The sequence below is a fragment of the Macrotis lagotis genome, chromosome 4 (genome assembly GCF_037893015.1).
Source record: "Macrotis lagotis isolate mMagLag1 chromosome 4, bilby.v1.9.chrom.fasta, whole genome shotgun sequence".
In the NCBI taxonomy this organism is placed as follows: domain Eukaryota; kingdom Metazoa; phylum Chordata; class Mammalia; order Peramelemorphia; family Peramelidae; genus Macrotis; species Macrotis lagotis.
Genome location: NC_133661.1, coordinates 61,817,829 through 61,839,506, shown reverse-complemented (window position 1 = coordinate 61,839,506; position 21,678 = coordinate 61,817,829). Strand labels below are relative to the sequence as shown.

General features: G+C 37.1%; 1 protein-coding gene and 1 pseudogene across 4 annotated transcripts in view; one reads left to right on the top strand and one right to left on the bottom strand.

The window, feature by feature from the left end:
* LOC141520965 (RNA-binding motif protein, X-linked 2-like) overlaps positions 1–21,678 on the top strand; it is a 37,684-nt gene that overhangs the window by 1,825 nt on the left and 14,181 nt on the right. For 2 of the 4 annotated variants that reach the window (XM_074232969.1, XM_074232970.1), the window contains exons 2-4: positions 13,869–13,903; positions 20,824–21,036; positions 21,525–21,600. The gene's annotated coding sequence lies outside the window, so the exon portion shown is untranslated. Of the gene's footprint in view, positions 1–13,868; positions 13,904–19,037; positions 21,037–21,524; positions 21,601–21,678 lie in introns of those variants that run through there. The other 2 variants (XR_012477813.1, XR_012477812.1) reach the window with 1 other exon arrangement.
* LOC141522658 (microfibrillar-associated protein 1A-like) lies at positions 11,663–12,207 on the bottom strand (annotated as a pseudogene).

Here is a 21,678-nt window from a genome sequence, read left to right as displayed (position 1 = left end):
CTAGTACTACTAGTATTACTAATATTACTATTACTACTACTACTGCTGCTGCTGCTGCTGCTGCTGCTGCTGCTGCTACTACTACTATTACTACCACCTCCTAACATTTATATAATATTTACTATGAGGCAGGCATGGTACTAAACTTTATTCTCACAACCACCCTGGAAGATAGGTGCTGTTATTGTCTTCATATTAGAGATGAAGAAACTAAGACAAACAAGTTAAGGAACGGGCCATGGTGGCACATTAGATAGAGCACTGGCCCTGGAGTGAAGAGGACCTGAGTTCAAATGTGACCTCAGATACTTAATAATTACATGTGTGACCCTGGGCAAGTCACTTAACTCTATTGCCTTGGAAAAAAACAAAAGAAAAAGAGTGAGGAATATGTCAGAGTCACCCAGCTATTTTATGTGTGAGACTGGATTTGATGCAGAGAGAGAGTACAGATCTGCATAGCCAGAAGAAAGTCCTTGCTAGGTATCTCCTGCACCAATGAAATCATGGAGAGTGCCAAAAAAAGTTACTATTTCAGAAGGAAAAATATTACTATAAATATTAAAAGATAGGTTAAAAGAGATTTTAAAAAACAGTAATTGATTTAGGTAAGTTTAGTTAAACATTCGAACATTTATGTAAGTATATATCCTAAAGGAAATTATAAAAAGTGATGGATAATAGCAAATCTCATGATCCAGTCAATTTTATATTGAAGGAATAAAATAGAAACTATTGGGGGCGGATAGGTAGCACAGTGAATAGAGCACCGGCCCTGGAGTCAGGAGTACCTGAATTCAAATCTGGCCTCAGACACTTAATCATCACCTAGCTGTGTGGCCTTGGGCAAGCCACTTAACCCCATTTGCCCTGCAAAATCCTTAAAAAAAAATATAGAAACTATTGAAGTAATCTCCTTATGCATAGCTGTAAGTCATGTCACTACCCTGCATAATATCTTTATGAGCAATAAGTTTTTATTTTTTTTGTTTTAGTGCCAAGACTTGTGGTTTATTCTATCTATGGAAATTCTAGTGTAAAAGTGTCTTCTACCAATGGTGTCGTGCAATTCATGAAACGTGGTTTTTCAGGCTAGGGGCTTTGTCCTACTATTGAAAGTTTGTTGCCAATTGTACCACACTACTGAATTGCCATGAAACCACTAGACTGGTAAATTCTATCTAGAAATAAGCTTGGATGTACTGTGTTGTCTCTGATTTATTGACAGGAAATCATATGTTTGCACTTTGCCCGGCATTGCTGGAGTACTGTGGGGCCATGCTGATATGGAAGGGAAATCATATCCACAAGGCTAAGGACTCCTGCAACAACTTGATATCACCATAGGTCCTGTTTCCTATCAATCAGGCTGAGATGAAACAGTTCTGGAAAAAATAAGTGAGAAGGATGTCTTTGCACAACATTCCTTCTCTATAATAAACATAATGTGCAAGTCATGCGAACATGTATCCTGTCATAGTCCTCTTTGATGAAGAAGGCCAATTATCATTTATTCCCACCCAACTACTATATCAGTCAATGTAGAAGTTATATCTTGGAATGAATAATATTTTATGGAATTAGCTTTAAACAATTAAAAAATACAGAGCTTCAAAGTCAAATATCAATATATTCTAAGTAGTCAGAAAGAAAGAACTCAAATACCAAAGAGCTGCAATCAGGATTACACATAATTTAGCAACTTCCATTTTAAAGGAGTACAGAGCTTAGAATCCAATATTCTAGGAAGCAAAGGATAAAAGGCTTTTACAGCCAAGAATATCTTACTCGGCAAAAGTGAATATTCTTATTGGGGTGGGGGTGGGGGGTGATGGGGAGAGAAGGACTTTTTAGTGATGTAAAGGACTTCCAAGCATTCCTGATGAACAGGCAAAGCTATGAAGAAACTTAAAAGTACAAATCAGGAGTTAAGAGAAATATAAAAAGATGACTATGAATGAACTATCATAAAGGACTAAACGATGCTAAATTATTTACATTATAATATAGAGAAATGATATGTGTCTATTCTCTTATCTCTATTGCCATTGGTGGTCATAGAGAGAAACTAATTAAACTGAAGTGGATGTGTTATGCCTTGGTTGTCTTAATGGAAAGAGAGAGGAAGAAGAAACATCAGGGAACAGAAAGAAAATTAAGAAAAATAATTTGAATGTTCAAGTAGAAGTTTGTAAAAACGAGAAGACAATAGGGGAGTGACTAACATTTGAACTGTCAACTAAACTGAACAAAGGAGAGAAGAAAACAAACACACACACACACATACACAATTGGCTACTAAATTAGCCAGATTGATTCTGCCTGTTTTAAATTGACCTACTTACACTTAATTTTGTCCCATAACTGCCTAATTCATGATTTTTTGTCTCTATACTTAATTCAGAAATTAAACTGTGCTATAATGAATTAAGCTTAGAAATCCAGTTCTCACATTAGTCACTGTTCTATTCTTATATCAAGGAAATCTGTTACCCTTGAAGAAGGCAGGTAGAGAACAGGGAGTTTGACCTAGTATCTTGATACCACCAAACTATCCTTCATGGATGTTTGGTTTCTATCCAAAAAAGTCTGGATTGCTATCTCTATCCTTGCAAATACAGTTAGATTCAAACAATGAACACTAAAAATCTTGATAACCTGCAATTAGGAATAACATTTAATAAAATGAAATTTATAAAATCAGGACCTTCATTTTCTCATGTATAAAAATGAATGTATTAGACAAGTTAATTTATGAGGCCTTTTTCAATCTAGGATCCTGAATGTAAAATCCCATACTTAGAAAATCAGATAAACAAGTTTAGACTATGAAATTTGTACCTAGATCTCAAGATTTTTTTAGTCGATTGCAAATTTAATATATCAGTGATTATATCTGCTAGAAAACCATTACAGCCTCATTCAAACTTCTCAATGAAATCTATCAAATTTCTCAATGAAATCTATGACTGCCTGCACACTCTGTTCTGTGAAAGTCAAACTTGCCTGGTCCAGAATATCAGAATCAGTTCTCCTTTCCACATTTAGGAAAGATGTTGCTAAGTTGATGCATGCCCAGAGAGGGTGACCAGGAGGAGGAAGGACCTGGAAACCATGTCACAGGAGGACTAGTTGAAAGAATTAGAAATAGCTTAAAGAAGACCCGAGATTGGATATGATAATTGTCTTTAGTTACTTGAGTTGTTATCTAGGTGGCAGTTACGAAGCAGGTTTAGCTCGGTTTCAGAAAACTTTATAACAATTAGAATTCCTCAAAAATGGAATATTTTATCTTTTCCAGGAGGAAGTGTAAAGGCAAAGGGTGATTGAATACCCCTCGTTGAAGCTTACTGTATCATAGAGTTAAGTCTTGGGGACACAAACAGGATCCTTAGAAGCAGAGAAGAGACAAAGCTATTGATGAGAGAGAGAGAGAGAGAGAGAACTGTCAATCTAGGCAGACTCTGCAGAGGAAGATCCTGGAATCTCAGCTGAGTAACCCACTCAGCAGAGACAATGCATCCAACAAAGATTTAAACTAATTTTGACATAATTTTCCATAAACCCTCATGACTGATAGTATCAAAGGCTTTGGTCAGATCTACAAACAATGTACACAGACCCTTGTTCAACTCTCGACAACAAATACCATATGGACTGTCTCTTGACCCTTTCTGAAGGCACGTTGGTTCTCAGGAAGGTAACCATCTTCCAGGTGAAGATCAGCCTTACTGAGAAAGACTCTAGCAAGAGTCTCACCAGCATTGACTAAAAGAGCAATGACCATTCCTGTGATTGTCATGGGACATTCTATTCCTTTTACAGAGACGAATGATAGAGGCATTCTTGAATTCCTGGGAGATAACCTCCTTGTGCATATATATATAACCTGGAAAATTTCAGTCAGCTTTTGTTTGAGCATTACACCTCCCCCCCCCCTTATAAATCTCAACTGGAATAGAATCAACACCAGATGCTTTCAGATGCTTTGTCACATGAAAGAGTCTGGCATTCAAAACCTCTTCTTCAGTTGGAACTTCAGCTAGAGATGGATTGATTCAACTTCAGGTAAAAGGACAATGACTTCTGTATTGATTGATGACAGTCTGTTAAGAACACTATGGAAGTGTTCAGCCCATCTCTCTAGAATCTAGGTCCCTATCATTAATCAATGTGGCTCTATCAGCACTGAGTAGTTGAGATGCCCCATGGGTCTTTGACCCATAAATAGCCTTCAGGGTGTCATAAAAGCAGGATTGTTACTGTCTGCATAAAACTGAATGTCATCTTCCTTTTTACTGAACCCAGAATCCTAAATCTCTCTAAGCTTCACTTGTCTTTTACTTCTGATGGAATTAAATGCTATCTTCTTAGAAATGGATGAAGTATCCTGCTGGTAAACCCTGTAGAATTATTCTTTTTCACTTCTGTATTTCCTCAACAATTTCTCTAATATCCAACCACTCAAAGTTTCTCATAGAACAGTAGTATCGATAATATTCATCTACTGTATCTTGTTCAGCCATTCCCCGTTTGAGAGACATCCTCTAGGAATTTCTTTTTTTTTTTTTTAAGTTTTTGCAAGGCAAACGGGGTTAAGTGGCTTGCCCAAGGCCACACAGCTAGGTAATTATTAAGTGTCTGAGACCGTATTTGAACCCTGGTACTCCTGATTCCAGGGCCAGTGCTTTATCAAACACTGCGCCACCTAGCCACCCCTAGGAATTTCTTGATGAAGAAATACCTTCTAACTAATAAGGCAAGTCAACATCCTCTGTGTACTTTTAAGTTTTAACCTCTTAGCGTCATCCTTATTTGGGTTCTTTCGTCCCCTGTCAACTTTTTGATATGCAGTCATTTTTCAATTGTGTCTGATTCTTCATCCTTGTTTGAATTTTATTACTAGAGGAGTTTGATGCTTTCTTCTCAAACTCATTTTATAGATGAGGAAACTGAGGTAAATGAGTGAGTGTGACTTTTCCAAGGACACACAGCTAGTAAGTGTCTGAGACCATATTTGAACCCAGGAAGATTAGTCTTCTGGACTCCAGGTTCTGTCCTGGATGCTAAAATATGTCATTGTGCCTCTTGGACCTGTTCTGCAAAAGGCTCTTTGCTAGGTAACCCACAAACTAAGACAAAGCATCCCTCCCTTCAAGGAATCTGCATTGTACTACTAGTGGACTTGCTCTGCAAAAGCTAGGAACTTAAGGGAGAACAAACACAGACAGGGCTCCACACTACAATCACTGCTCTAAATATCCTATTTTACAGAGTTAAGGCCCAGCAAGCAAGCCATGCCCTGAGCTTGTCATATCAACACTCCTTTGCACTTATCCCTTTGGATAGACTCTGCTTCGGCTAAATCACAGAAAAGGCTCAAGTCCTAAATTTGGACAAACACCTCTATCTGGAACAAGGTTTTGAAGCCATAGAAGTGTGTCTAGGTCAGGATTAATTCTTCTGGGTTCTACCCCTCTGTACTTTCTGACAATTTATATGTAAAATTCAATTAATCTTTAATTAATAGGACCTTAGAACTTATTTCCATAACTGCTTAAAGTCTGAATATCCATGGTAGATAAATTTGGAAACCAATCATATACATCTGTATATGTACCTTAGAGAAAACTGTCTAATGCTATTGCTTTTTTGGAACAGCAAAATTTGCCATTCTGTTTATTTTTTTAAAAAATTACATTTAAAAAGTGGGATATAGTTATAATAGGAGAAAAATACCCTTAGCTCCGTTAGGAAAAAATCTTTTAGCTCTGTTTGATTCCAGGCATGACTCATATCTGACAGCCAATTACGTAGTCACAATTAAAGGCTAGGAGAAGAATTTTCCTTTTCGGTAAGGAACTAGCACAATAGGGAAATAGAGTCTGGAGGATCTTGCCCTGGCCATATCCTAGATTGTCCCCACAACCTTTCCCAGACACAGACATCCATCTTAGCAGTTCCCAGACTATCACATATGACATTTTCTACTGCTGATTGTGACAATTCAGATAATTAGTCCAGTAATCAAAGCTCAAAACAAATTACAGTTCTGGAAATTTTTACCTCAAATAGCCAAATTTCACCAACCATAACTTATGGTTTAATTGACTTTCCTAATATTTCCCTAACAAACAGTTAGCACTTTATTAATGCTTTACTTATAAATTGAAACTACATATTCAGGGCCCCCAGAAATACATGAAATATCCAATGCTTGACACATCATTAATATATTGAAGCTACATATTTAAATTACCTTATACCCTTTTATAATCAAGATTTTCAAATAAAATCAATGTGGTGGCAGCAGTAGTATAGGTTTTATAACTAAATATATTTCAAATATTCTACTTGTTTAATCACATCTTTTTAAGAGCTCAATTTATGTCTGACAACATACAAATTAAAAGGGAAGTTTGGGGGTTTTAGCATTTCAGATTTTACAATGGTTTCTCAAATTTTAGAATATAATTTAGAAATATATTACAATTTGAAAATGCAATAATAATATAAACAATAAACTTCAGATAACATCAATTGCATTTCCAAATTATCACATATAAAATCATGGATCTTATTGTCTTTGACATTTTAAAACCCTTTGGAGATATTAGGAATAATTATATTCATTTAGAGAAATAATAAGAATGTAGTAGCTTAGAATATACCATAAAGTGTCTTAAGCACTTGACGAACTCACAACAAGAAGCATTTTTCTTTTTCCTCTTTACAATCAGGAAACTGGGGCAAAGAGAGATAAAATAACTTGCCAAAAATTTCACAGCTAAAATAAGTTTCTGAAATTGCAGAGAAAAGTGAATTTGATGGAATTGAGGGTTTGATTGGTATTGAAAGAATCCTGACTCAGTGATCCAGAGATACAAGAGCCCTATAAGTTTATTATGTTTCTGCAAGCAGACTGAATTCCAAGAAAGAACTAGCAAATTGGGAGAGTATATAAAGAAACTTTTAAAGGGAAAGTCAAGCTAGAGGAGTAAGTTGGGAGGATTTAAGGAAGGTGTAAGGATATATTTTGGAGGGACCAATTCTTTGCCTTCTGTACAGGTGAAGTTTAGAAAATCATGGCAGAAATAGTAAAGGATAGTCCTCATTACTTGAGCAACATTTTGTTATCTCAAACATTCTTTGTATATACCTTATTGTCCCTTCCAGGCCAAGATATTTCTGATCCTTGTCGGGGGCAGGATAGCTTTGACTTTTTGAATGGGAATGTTTCCAAGATATAGAGAACTTGATATATTGCAAGTGTCCGACCAGATATAATATGTGAAATTGTCATTATCAATCTAAGAACATCACAGAAAGATATAAAGTTATTTATTTTCCCAGAAATGTTACAAGAAACATAATATTCTTTTAGGTAACACAAGATGAATTTTTGTATGCAAAAAGTGAACATAGAAAAATACAAGTTACCTATTTGCTCTCCACCTCCTCTTTATCATTTCTCTCCAGAACAGTTTGGACCCAAATCCATTTGGGGTTGGGGGACAGAGATCTCAACTTCCAGAACTGTTTCCTACTTGAAGGGGACATAGTGCTTTCCTACCTGGCAGATCCCATTTGAGAGGAAGTTGAGCTAGATCTGGAAAATGACAGGCAGCATCTCAGAATTTCTAACTTCTGGTATTGTGGTGGGTGATGTCTAGCTCTGGCTATGGAGATGTATGGCTTGTAGCCTGGAGGAGATGAATCTCACAAGAAGGTTTAACAGACAGAGGGTAAAAATTAATCAAGAGAAAAATTATTAGAAGTGGGGTGAATACGGGGGATAGCAAGAAGAAAAGCCAGGGGCTCCAGAGTACACAATTTTCCTTTTCTTGTTCACCCATACTTCAGATTATTCATTTAATTGAATATTTCCAATATATTTATGTTAACAAACCCAATGATTTATTAAAATGTTACTTTTCAAACTGTATAGTAATTTTCAGCTTTAAGTGACCATTTACTAATTTATCACATCATAATTCTTCCTCTTGTCTTACGAATCAGACATTCCTTAAGAGTTAGAAGCACCAAAAATCTTTTTAAAAATGTTTTAAACCTTACAAAGATTTTTGAGCTTTCAAAACTTGATCCATTCAAAATGTAGTAAAATTCTTATGTATTTTACACAATTCCTCTTTATCAGACCCACCAAGGGAAGAGAGAAGATGGATGGAAAGGGAGGGAGAGCAGGAATGATGGAATCATGGATTAGAATAAGGACCCTTCTAAGTATAGTAGAGTCCAGTGGGTCAACAAGGGTAGGGTGGGGGAAGTGATCCTTGATGAATGAGGTCGTGGGTTATTTATTTAAGTTATATCAACTTGAGTCATTCTTCTAATTAGATAATGAAATCTGCCAAAGGGGGAAATGTCTTACCAACTTGACTGTCATGTTAAGTGGGATACCATTGAAAGAAACAATAACTTACCCCCTTTCTAAGAAAATGTAAAAATATAATTGAAGTCAGTCATAGGCATAATTACATTTTTTCTTCTCCCCACTGTGTGGTCTCACAACAGAAGAACAATGCAATCCATAAAACAAAGGTATCTGAGGCTTCCAGCTGAAGAAGGCAAGAGAACTTCTCTGAGCAAGAACTAGCAATACCCAATGAATTCATGTATTTTTTGTGGGCAGGTAAGGCTAGTAAGGAAATTGGCCCAAGGAATGACTGCTTCTCTGAGGGGAGGATGCAACTTCAACCACTGAGCCTGCTTATTTCTATGGATATAGTGTTTGTCAAAGCTATCCTTTTTTTCTCCTCTCAAACCATGTGACCATCAACTGAACTTCATCCTTGTGCCCTCCCCATGCCATGTCCCAGAGAAGCTCCAGCCAGTGGGCAACTTCCTGGGTCTTACAGAGGACCCAAGGACCAGAGATCTTTAACACATAGACCTTCTTTTACAGAGGAGTAAGGCCACCACTGCACATTTGAGAACAAAGCTGGAGATTGAAACAGTTATATTCAAATGATCACCCACTGCCCGAGGAGCACCCAAGAACTGACCTCATCTCGACATCAGTCAAAGGAACTTGGAGAGCAGACACTGCCACCACCAAGGAATAGCAGTCAAATGAACTGCTCCCAGCTTTGAATCAAAAAGAACTGCTTTACATAAATGTATCCAAGACTGTTGGGCATAGATCTACATTGGCTAATTCCTGTTGGTCATGTATCTGGCCTTAAGGGAACATATCCCCTCCAGGGATATCTTCTTGCCCCACAGAGACTCATGCTGATTATCTGATTGTCTGAGAAATCATGTGTATTATATCTGACTACCCTCTCCAATGATCTTCCTTCTCTTCTATCCCTGTCCCCCTGTCTCCCATCCCTTTCCTCTCCTATTTTCCAATAGTGTAAGATAGATTTTTATACCCAATTGAGTTACACATTATTCTTCTTTTAAAATATTCTACAATCCACATGTGTAGCTTTCAAAGTGGATGTGACTGTTTTTCTTTACAGCCTTCCCTTTTCTGACATTTTTCTTTGAAAATGCCTCCATGACTTCTCTTTTTTCATTTGCTTTCCTATCTCACCTTCCCAATTACTGACCCCACCCTGATCTTACACTGACCCTAAATGGAATAGCAAAAAGAAAACCCAAGGCCCTAAAACAAATATGAAAATGAATACTCAAATTCCTCCAATTATCCCTATTGGAAAAAAGTGTCATTTATTTTGCACATTGCATTTATCAATATGTCCAGCAGAGGGCAACAGGCCCCCACCAGTCCCCTACAATCCTAGAATTACTATGATCTTGAACTTCAGTCTTGCAGTTTTTTTTCCTTTATAAGATCTTAGCAGTCATTCTCACTTCACTTTGCATCATTTTACAAAGATATTCTTAGGTTTTTCCAAAATTGCCCATTTTTGTCATTTCCGAGAGTAGAAATATGTTTTCGTCCCGTTTCTTTACTATAAATTGATCAGTTATTTTCCAATAGGTGTGTCCCCCTTCAGTTTCTAATTTTTGGATATGATTCAAATTATTATCCCAAAACTGCTATAAATACTCTTGTGCCTATAGGTTCAAACCTCTTTCTTGGAGGGAGCTGGGTGGTTTTCTTTGGGAAATAGGACTAATAGTGGTACTGCTGGGTCAGAGGTTATGCATAGGTAAGTGACCCTTGGACATAGTGTCAGATTATTTTCCAGAATGACTACTCACTCACAGCTCCCCTCCCCATCACAACCATAGAGGACTTGTTTGCCAGCACCTCCTCCAATATTTCTCATTTTCCTTTTTATTGTCTTCTTTGCGTGTGTGTGTGCATGTATGTGTATGTGTTTTGCTTTAGTTTGCATTTTTCTAAATATTAATGATTTGGAGAATTTTTCATACTAACTCTTCCCCTTTCAGAAAATAGACACTAGCTTGGTGTCTTAGATATGAGATCTTGGATAGGAGATTATTATGACCAAACTTGTCAAATGGGACACTAGCTTGGCTGGGGGCGGGGGGGGGGGGGGGGGGGGGGGGTGTGTGTGTGTGTGTGTGAGAAATTCAATCAGACAGCCATTTGGGAGATCTGGTTGGCTCTATGATGAATTTGGTCTTTGGTCCACTAAAGTACTATCCTCACCTAGAGCTGTTTTTCCCTCTATTCTGCACGTTGCACACATCGATGTGTCCAGCAGGGAGGACCAGGCCCAGCAGTCCTCTACAATCCTAGAGATACTGTGAACTGAACTTCAGTCTTGCGAAGTTTTTGTTTTTGTTTTTTTTTTTTTGCCTTTATAAGGTTGTAGTAGTCATTCTTCTGGCTTTACTCACTTCACTCTGCATCATTTCACAAAGGTCTTCCAAGACTTTTCCAAAATTACCATTTTTGAAATTTCCTAGAGGAGAAATGTTTCCATTCCATTTATTTACTGTAAATTGATCAGTTATTTTCCAATTGGTCTTCCCCTTCAGGTTCTAATTTTTGAATATTACTTTTTTGGGATATTTGGATTCTCAAAATTTTTTTGAATATTTTAGGTTCTCAAAAATTCAAAAATCTCTGAACTTTTTTCATTTCATGTTCTTTGTCCTTTTATGTCCAGAGAAACAATAAGATGGACTGCATGAAGTCTTCCTCCTAGAATTAGCTTGCATGTTTCAAGGGATTTTCCAGGGATACTCCCTGGAGAATTAAGTTGCTCCTTCTATTTCTTTTTAGAAAATATTCTTTTATTGCTATTTCCATAATGCTTTATATTGTACAAATCCAGTGTCAAAAATAAAAACCTTGGCAAGAATTTTACACTAAAATAGCTATAGCTGAGAATTCATGAATTTTTTTTAATAGAGTAGGTGTTTTTAAGTACTCTGTGAAGAGTTCAATTCCTATGTATCTTTATTTACATTATCAGACTCACATTCATTCATTATGTAATAAAACTTGTTTGAATATAACAGATCTAAATTGTATCTAAGTAAATATTTTGTTATTATCATAGATAACAAAGGTGAACACTTTCTTGTATAAAGAAGAACAGAAAAATAGGACTGTGTCTAAAACTGATTCTCCAACATCTACAGCTCTGTTATTTTCTAGATCTATTTCATAATTAGAAAGGTGGCTCCAACCCTGACTGGCCTTGTTGCAGACTTCCTCATGTGTCATAGCAGGGAAGTTGGTTTTTAAAGCCTAAGTAGTTTTCCTCTTCCTGGAAGAGTATATCTTGTACCCCAGCTGCCTTTTATAGGACGAACTTGGTATTTCCGGCACTCTCCTGAGCCCAAGCTGAATCAAAGGAAGTGGTGTCTTCATCTACAGGTTGGGTGTATTTGGTTCTTCCTGACCATCCAAAGTTCTTGACCTGCAAAACTTTGGGGAAAATAGTCTTATTGAAATGATCCTCCAGGATGGTAGCATTGAAATCTCCCTTGTATACTTCTTCATTTTCATCCATGAAGAAAGCACCTCAGTGATAATACTTCTGTAAGAACTTTGTATTTGCCCTTCACAACTTTATTGGTGATAACTTTGCCTTTTGCTCAGTGTTCAGCTTCTCTTTCCTCCTCAGTCAGTCAGCCTGCCCATTCCTTCCATCTCTGCTTTCTCCTTCTTGGCTTCTCAATCTTCTCCCATTTGATCCTCTTCAGCTCCTGAACTCTCCTGTGCTCGATGACGCCTCCCCTTGATTTCCTCATCATCAATGCCCTCCTCCTCTTCTTCACTTCTGACTCCATTCTCCTATTTTAAATTTTTTAAAAATTTATTTAAGGCAGTGGGTTAAGTGACTTGCCCAAGGTCACACAGCTAGGTAATTATTAAGTGTCTGAGGTCAGATTTGAACTCAGGCACTCCTAACTCCAGTGCTGGTGCTCTATCCACTGCACCACCTAGCTGCCCCCCTTTCTCCCATTTTTAGAATGACTTTCTTCCACCACTTGAAGCTCTACTGGTTTCCAGTACCAAGTCAACTTTTCTTCAACATCTTCCTTCATGTGGTTCTGTAAGCACTGAAGCTGGTCGGTCACTAGGACACTCATCATCCTCTTCCTTGGGCTCTGCTTCTTGTTCCTTGGCTTTCTTGAACTGAAAGTCTTCATATTCCTAATCTGAGGACTCCATAGGCGCATAAACTGGCATCTTCCCGGATACATAATGGGTTACATTCACTTTCTCCATTGACATCTCCCCTTTCTCATTGTAAACTGCAATGGCCCCAGCCGTACAGTTAATGGGGTGTTCAGGGAGGTCATGTTAGCAATAGTGGCTGTTGCTGCAAACCTCGAAATGGCAATAAGGATACTACAATCCCTCTCTTTTTCAAAAATGTTTTGAAGTACACTTGTGCTCCTTCAATGATATGTTTATGGTCCAAGGGGAAGACTATTGAAGTTGAAGACAATTCAGTTCTAAGGGTAAATACCACCTTCCTCCAAAAATTCACCACCCTTAACCAGTTCTTTCTTTAGTAGTTGGTATTCCTTCCATTTCTAAAGGGAAAAGTACCTCCTATAAAGGACTACGTCATGGAAGGGTGGGACCTCTCAGCCAAAAGTAAATGTGAATTCAGACTTCCCTCATGACCCCTCCTACCCAACAAATGAAACACCTCTTTGCTAGGAAAAAAAAAAAGTTGATATTGGCTAAAAAAAAAAATTCAACCCACAACTAAATGTCTGGTAATAGTAAGGCTGAAATTATGAAACTATAAGAGACTAAAACAGAGAAGATGTTAATTTGTATTATGGATTAGAAGAAATCTCTTCACCTGGGACTTGCCTAGATCAGTGAATTTATAAGTCCAGTCCTGAAGCTTTGATTGACAAGGTCTGAATGAAAAGGGCTGGTGGGAAAAGACAAATCTTCCTTCAGCATTAATACCACCAAACCCTAAACTGATGACTCTAAGATGTCAAGGCACTCTATTCCTTTTTCTTATCTTTCCATTCCTCCCCACCCCCCACTGACCCCCTAAGAGAATGTCAGCAACCCTGGGTTTGGTGGGGGATTTTTTGCAAAACGAGAAAAGAAAAATAGGTCTAAGAAGAGGCACAAACAAGAAGTCCTGAAGGATCGGGAAAGACTTATTCCAGGATTGGAGAACTTTTATTGAAGTCCACACAGGTCTAATTGAATATGGCTTAGCACAATTTTTGTCAACCTAGAAAGAGAGGGATCTGAGGATAGATCTTCTAGATTACAAATAGTGCAGACAGAAGAGGAGGAAAAAACACAAAAGGACTGGTCAGACGAAAAAGTAAACTACACCAGGTAAAGCAAGGGGTGGGGGGCAGGGTATTGAAGCAGCTACCACTGTGAGACCAGTCTTCTAAGGGAGAAAGAGTTTCATTTTTTTCTGTAAAGTAACTCTTCAATGCCTCTTTTCCTTTTCTTTTAGAACAGTCATCTGCCTCATCAGGAAGGAAACATATGGTATGTAAGAAATAATAAATGAGGTTTTTATTAACTAAGTTCAAAGGAACCAATTTATTCTGAAGCAGGAGAAAGAAAACTTTTAGAAAAGATCAATATTGATGAGGAAAGAACACAGGTATGTAGAGAACTCATAAATATCCATAACATATATGTACACATACATATCCACACAGGTGTGTATCTCTACATACATATAATCTTCAGGCCTCTCTCACAGATTTCATGAAAGTAGCCTATATTGTTTCTCCTCTCCATATACCTTGTTAAAAGGCTATTATACATTTGAGCACCTCCTCTAAAGTCTTATTGTCATTCTTCATTTTAACATGGAATCAATCTTTGGTTTCTTTTTTTAATAATATTTTTATTTTTTAAAAATCACTTTTATTGCCCAATACTATCTCCTACTTAAGCCAAATAAATCTTTTCTTAGTAACAAAACTTAAGCCAAGTCAATGAATATATTGTCTATATGTGATGGTATCTGTCTTCTATGGTGGTAAGCCCCTTGATCAAAAAAGAGAAGCAGTCATGTTCGTAAGTCTTCTTAGTCCAGTATTAATCCTAGCATTATTCTGAGTTGTGATGCTTTGATATTTTCCCAAGTTCTTCTGAATTCTGTTTAATATTGAATCATTACATTCATATGCTATAACTTCCTCATACATTTCCCCAATAGCCTTTAGAACTGAAAGGCAACTCTGACACAATCTAGTCTAAGCTCCTCATTTTAAAGAGGACACTAGGGTTTGGTCATGATATTTACCAAGTGTTGAATTTGCCCCTTTTCTGTTTTTTTGATTCTTGACATTGTTATAGTAGGAATCATAGATATGATGATAGCTGTGATTTCATGTTTACAGGGAACTTCTAGTGGAGAACAATATTTCTTCCCATGCAGATCAACAACCATTCTGCAAATTACATACTGCCTCTCTAATTGTCTTAGAGCCACTGAATATTTTTTTTTTACCTTGGGACCTCTTCTTTTACTCTACATTACTTTATGCAAGTCTTGACATCCTCTGAATTTGTCATGTTCAGCATTTCTTGGGGCAATGTAATATTCCATCATATTCATGTTCCACAATTGTTTTTCATTACTCTCTAATTGACTGACATCTACCATTTTTCCATTTCTTTGCTGGCACAATGATGCTTAAGTGAACATTTAGATCTCTGTGCCTCTGAGGTAGCTTCCACCTCCTTGCTTACCTCATACATACTTTTGTTCCTTTTAAATTTCTATTCAGTTGGAGCGGCTAGGTGGCATAGTGGATAAGGCACCAGCCTTGGAGTCAGGAGTACCTGGGTTCAAATCCAGTCTCAGACACTTAATAATTACCTAGCTGTGTAGCCTTGGGCAAGCCACTTAACCCATTTGCCTTGCAAACACACACACACACACACATATGTATATATATAAAATATATATATATATATGTATGTATAGCTTAAGGTTTGATATTGCAGAATCTGCTGCCCTGATTCTTTGAAATTCCTGTCCTTTAGCTCTTCCAAATGAACTTTGTTATTATTTTTCTTAACTCAATATGATAATTTTTTATTTAGTTATGTGATGGCATTGAATCAATCGATTGTTTAGGTTAAAATGTCATCCAATAAATCATATTTGTTTTACCTATTCATGAACAATAAATATTCTCAAAGTTATTTAGATATGAGTTTATTTGTATAAAATATATTTTATGGTTATGTTCATATAATTTCTGTGTTTTGGCTCATTTATTTCATTCTATCTAGGTATTTTAAATGGTCTAAAACAACATTGAATTCTATTGGCTGACACAGTGAATGAAATTTCTGGTTTTCACTAACATAATTATCATCCTTGCTTTTATTTACATACTAAATTCTACTCCTACTCTTTATTTTGCTTTTGCAGGTATGTCTCATTTTTACATTGTTTCCTGAAAAACACATTATTCAATTCAAATTTTTAATCTGTTATCCATTTCCTTTTTATGGGAAAATTCATCCCTTTCACATGCTAAGCTACAATTACTTTCGGTGTATGTTCCTCTTTCCTTTTTTCTGCATTATTCTTTTCTAACCCTCTTTACCTTCTCTTTCTTCACTCCTGTGCTTTTCTTTTACCCCCCATATCAAGACTTTCTATTCCTTAACCTACTTACCCACCCTTCCCTTTAAAGTCTTACCTCTTTCTTTTTTGAATTTAGAATGCATACAATGCATACAGTATTCTCTTACTTAGCCATTAGATGCCCAAGTTTTCTTAAAAATGAAAGTTCTAAGTGCAGGCTGTCTCTCACCCCAACTGCCCCCAGGACTTCTTGTTTGTTGATTCTGCAGAGTTGTCTTGGGGGAATTTGCACTTCTCTCAGGCCAAACTTTGGTCCATGAAGGTGAAGACTTTACTGGGGGGCTTCTCAAATTGTTTTAGGAAGACAACTACTTTACTGGGTGTTTATTTCTGCTACTCTAAAGTGATGGTCTGTCCTTTTTATGTGGAGGAATTTTGGAGAACTGAAAGTTTTTTTGACCTATTCTGCATCTTCCCAGAATTCTCTCTTCAAGTGACTATTTCATAAATATTTACAAGGTTAAAGGATATTCTTTGTGCCCACAAATTAAGCGCTATGCCCATCAGGTTTTATTCTCTTGGGGCATGGAATGGGAGGAGAAGTAGCTTCAAGAGAAAACTTCCATCTAAATAATGCAAAAAATATACTAGGCAATTACAAGATGAAGACTTGGGTTTTATCCCTAGATTTACTCCAGATCTCGTATAGACAGATAGTCAACAAATATTTAGGAAAGTGCTCCCTGTGAATTGGAACTGGGCTAACTGTGGAGCACACAGGGAATGATTTTTGTCTGAGGGAATGACCCTTGTTGCCGAAGAAGCTCACCTTTAAACCTGCAATTTCCTTATCATCAGCACCTCCTGGGTGAGGCAGGACTGGAGAGAGTATCATGAAGACCCACCCTGGTTCTTACTAGTTTTGTGACCATAGGCAAGTCATTGAACTTCTCTGAACCTCAGTTTCCCCATCTGTAAATGTGAGGATGTGTAATGGGTAGAGGACTGACCTCTAAATTGAGAAGACCCTGGTTCAGGTCTTGTTTCAACAACTTAACGTCTCTGTGGTCTTGTCTAAGTCACTGATGTCTTGTGGGATTCAGATCTCTTTCTAGAATCTCAGTTGTAGAGATGATGTCTATTTGCTTTGGCAAAAGGAAGATCTGCAGTTTGAGCTCCCAGCCTCAGTAGTGTCCAAAGTTGTTGCAACAATCCATGATAAAAAGTGGGTACTGTGTTTGATACACTTTCAATTGTTTTATATGTTTGTAATTTGCTTCAAACATAGAGGTGTCATTTTGGTTTTCAATAACAAAGTTCAAGAACCAACCAAGAACCATGTTTTTATGATTCTGCTTTTTCTTCATGAGTTTCTTAGGGTCAAAATTAGTATACCAAGAAGAATGGAGTAGCAAGCTGAAAGGACCTTTTTAATGGAAATCAATTTCTTCTCCATTCCTCCTATTGAACCCATGACATTTAAACTTTCTAAATTCCACTTACTAAATGTCTCCGCTGATGTGCTGGGTAGTTTTGTAATACAGATGAATACAGCAGGATCCCTTTAAACTAATTAAGGTTAATTTAAGAATTTCTCTTTCATAAGGTACTCAATAAGAAAACAAACAAGCAAAATACATAATTGAGTATCCTGAATCACTACATTGGTATAGAAAATAAGTGGGGGAGGGGGAATCTATGAATCAAAATTAATAAAATTTCATTCTAACTAGACTCTACAAATATAATTTCATTTGATTCTAATAACAATCTTTGAGATAAACATTATCATCTTCATTTTACAAGAAGAAATGAAGGCAGACAGTGTTAAATCATTCACCCAGGGTCTCATTGCTAATAATTTTCCACTCATAATTAGAACTGGGGTCTTCTAGATTCCAAGTTCACCATTTTACCCCCATCCACTTAGTTAATTCCTTAGCTGAAAGTTTGTGAGGTTAAAAAATTCCTGAGATGAAACTTCCTGAGTCTGTGAGTAAGGCAAAAGTAAAAGTAAAATTTCTTGAGATCCAGTTGGTTTCTTGATAGAGTTGTTCCTGGGCCTGCTGTTTGCTGATTCTGTGCAGTCTGGAGTGTCTACATTGGAAGACCTGATTTTTTTTGTTATCCTCTCCAATTTTCTTAGGAAGACAATGTTTTATCCCTTTATTTTTGCTGCTCTACTATCATTTTATAGTGATTTTCTCTCTTTGAAGGAAATCTGAAAGCCTGGAAATTTCTGACCCCCACCATCTTTGAAGAATGCATCTCCTTAATAATATTTATTGAATTAAATTGAATATTGCTTCAAATGTAAGACTAAGACCTGTGAAATTTGATTCAAGGAATTTTAAATGTCTAACAAGAAGAGAAGAAGACTTGTGGAAGGGTATCATGAGATCTGATCTATTAGGATGGGCTCTCCTCTCCTTGAACAAGAGAAAAAGGACATTACAAATGATGACTAAGTATATTTCCTAAGGACAATGTAGCAAGACTGAATCAATCAATAATTATGGAGGACCTACCTTGTGCATAGCATTAATGCAGTCAGGTAGGTCCTCCATAATTATTGATTTGTTCATTCTTGTTACATTGTCCTTAAGAAATATGGCCATCTTGCCATCATGAGGAGGTTATGTGTCACTTGGAGAGTATTGTTTAAGACTGGGTGCTTTGGACTTTAGTCCTTTAGTATTTAGAAACTTTTCTTTTAGTCCCTTAAGGATAAGATTATCGGAAGATGGCAGAGTAAGTCAAAAAACTTTCAGCTCTACAAATTTCACACATATAGACACATACACATTCAACACGTGACAGAAAACCTGCTAAGAATAGCAGAAATAACCACAGGGTAAAGCACTTAGGTTTGTCCTACTGTCAAAATCTTGTGGGCAAATTGTACCATATTATTGAGTAGTCCAATATGAGACAGGTCAGCTTTGAAAGACAATCATCATAAAATCACCCTATTGCTGAGTAAATCATTGATAGTTAAGTTTGGATACTCCATGTTGTTGCCAATTTGTCTCCAGAAAAGCATATACTGGCACTTTGCTCAATGTTGATGGGATGTGGTAGTATCTCACTGATATTGGAGGTACCCACATCCATAAGACCACAGGATATAGGCCATTACCCGGATAGGAAACAGATGTCCTATATCCATTAAATCAGGCCATGGGATAATAATGGTTCTGGAAAAGGCAATGACAAAGATGTCTTTCCCCTCACTATAATCAACCTTGTATGCATGTCATGCCATTATTCATTTGATGTCATGTTTTCTTCCATTACATAGGACAACTACAAGAAGACAATTTAGGATGTTCCCAGGAAAGACCTCACCTCCAGGGTCTGAGGTTTGGCCTGAGTGAAGTGTAAATACCTCTAGTTCAACTCTGCTGAATCAACAACAACAAGCCCTGGGGCATTTCCATAGGGACTTGCTCCCATTGCTCTTGTTTTTGAGGGATCTAAGTTTCTCAAATATTTAGCAATGTCTTCTCAAATATTGAGATTTCAAAAAACTAATCCTTGTGGAGTCAACATTCAATTTTGACTATATATCTGCTTACTTCATCCTCATCTTTTTAATTTTTTTCCTTATGTTTTCCCCAATTATATTTAAAAATAGTTTTCAACATTCATTTTCTGTAATATTTGGGGTTCTACATTTTTTTTCCCTCCTCCCTCTCCCCTCACCTTGATAGCAATATCCCCATTCTCATTTTCATTGTTATGGTCTCTTTCCTTCTGAGAATTTGTTTCTTCTTCCAGTTGATGTTTTGGGTGAATTCACTCCTTTCATGAACTTTCCTGAGGCTGATTCTTCCTGGGATTTCTGAGCTTTCAGTGAACATTTATCGAGGCTGACTTTGGCATATTCTTCCACAATCTTCCTGATCTCTTTCACTATCTTGGTCAAACATAAGCCAAAGTTGTATATATTCATATGGGGCTCTGTTAGTTTCTCTGAATTTGGCACCAACTTCCCTAGATCTCTTAAGGCTGATTTTTTTGTGTGTGAGGCATAACCCCACAATTTTCATATGCTCCATTATAGCATTTTGTATTCACAAAATTCTCTTTTACACCCCTCTTATACCATTCTTCAGGTGAGTTGTACTCATTTTGTTTCTCAGCTTGAGGTCTCTGATGCTTTAGTGTGGGTTTTTTAAAAGGATCTGTGTTTACTGTGGCTCAGAGGAAATATAATGAGGAATATAAGGATTGATAGCATTTGCTTCCTCATAGATCTCAGTTGGTGCATTACCTAGCTCTACTCTTCTAGCTCCTTCTTTCTCCAGTTTTCCCTTGTCATTTTCTTTGGCTCTTCCAAATCCATAGAATTTGATCCCCTTGAGGGACCAATGTTTTGGAAGAGGATTCCTCTGAGCAAGAACTTATGACATCCAATGCATCCAGGTGCCCTTTCTGGAAAGGTGAGTCCAGGCAGAAATCTATCCCAAGAAGTGACTTTGAAAGGAGGTGTACAACTTTAACCACTGAGCCTGCTTGTTTCTATGGATATGGAATTTCCCAAAGCATTCTTTTTTCTCCTCCCAAACTATCAACTGAACTTCACCTTGTGTTCTCTCCAGGCCAGTGTCCCAGAGATGCTCTAGCTAGTGGGTTACTTCTTGAACCCTTCAGGGAACCCAAAGTCCAGAGAATTATAACACCTACAGCTCCTTTTATGAAGGAGTGAAGCCACTAATGCATGTTCAGGAGCAAGACTAGAGAGTGAAACAGTTATATTCAAGTAATCACACCCACTGTCTTTTCAGTATATAAAAGAACCCCCACCTTTCAGAGACAACAATTGATTTCATCTCAACATCAATCACAGGAACTTGAAGAGCAGAAACTGCTATTACCATTGGTGACAAGGAAGAACAATCAGATTAATTGTTCTCTGCTTTGAACCAACAAGAACTGCATTACATGAATGTATCCAAGAGAACTGTTGGACATGGTTTAACATGAGTTCTTTTCTTTCTGCTGCCCTTCTCTCCTTCCAACCACGACCTTCACCTAGGAAATCAGGCGTACACTTTAAGAGGTCTGTTGTGTAAATGGCAATGTTTTTGTTTTTTCTCATTTTGTATTAAAGTTTAAAATATTTTTAATATAAAAAAACAATCTTGATGCTTAAGTATTGTGCTTTGTATTGAATTGGGAATAAAACCCAAAATTGTTCACATTCTCTTTGGGGTAAATTGGGGGGTGAGGATGGGGGGAAAAGGAATTTGGAGGGGGGAGAGTATTTTGCTATCTTAGGACCATCCACAATGATGGCATTGAATCTGAAGGAAGCCTTGTCTTTTCCCCCACACCAGGCTTAGCCATTAAACTACCAGCCTTGTAAACCAAGGCTTCAAAATTATAGAAATGAAACTGGACTTGTGAGTTCTCTGATCTAGGGAAGCCCCAGGCAAAGAAATCCCTTCCAACTAATAGAGTTATCATCTTCTCTGCACTTTATAGTTTCAGGTTCTTATAACCTATTTGCAAGCTTATCTAAATAACCAATGTCAACTTTTCTTCCAGCAAATTGTTTTTCAGTTGTTGGTGAAGGTTTACAGTTGAAGTCTGAGTTCACACCTACTTTTTCCTGAACTTTTAGGTAAGAGACCCCACCCTTCTATGACAATCCTTTGTGGGAGGTACTTTCCCCTCAATAAATAGAGGAAATGTAAACTTG